Source organism: Vombatus ursinus, unplaced genomic scaffold, assembly GCF_900497805.2.
Source record: "Vombatus ursinus unplaced genomic scaffold, bare-nosed wombat genome assembly UNPS02014830.1, whole genome shotgun sequence".
Taxonomy (NCBI): domain Eukaryota; kingdom Metazoa; phylum Chordata; class Mammalia; order Diprotodontia; family Vombatidae; genus Vombatus; species Vombatus ursinus.
The window spans coordinates 30,090,739-30,091,212 of NW_020954608.1; positions in this window are offsets into that span (position 1 = coordinate 30,090,739).

Sequence of the window (474 nt, forward strand, 5' to 3'; positions counted from 1 at the left end):
CACGGTGTTGCTGGAATTATATTATCAATGAAGTGTAACTTAATGTTTTGAACTCTACATTAGTCTAACTTTGAATTATTCAGTAAGGAGTGCACAAATACAAAAATCTAAAAGTCATTTATAGTCAACTAGTTTTGAATAAAACCTCTCCATTGTCATGTCTAAATCCACTTATGCTTATAGTTGTAAAAACAGTACATGGGAAAAAAATTTACTGTGGGAATACAGAGCCTGTAGGGAAGTTTCCACATGAAAATAGAGCTTCTTAACTTCAGAATGAGAAAAATTATTTCCCTCCTTCCCCCCCCCAATTTTTCCAGTCCAAGAAACTAAGTTCTCAGTAAACGTAATTGAATCTTGAAGTTTAAAATAAGTTTAAAGCTAGTTATAAAAGTTCTTTTTTAAATTGGTGTTTGGAATACTGTCTCCATTTACCAGACTACTTGATTACCCACCTACTTTATTTCCTCTGTA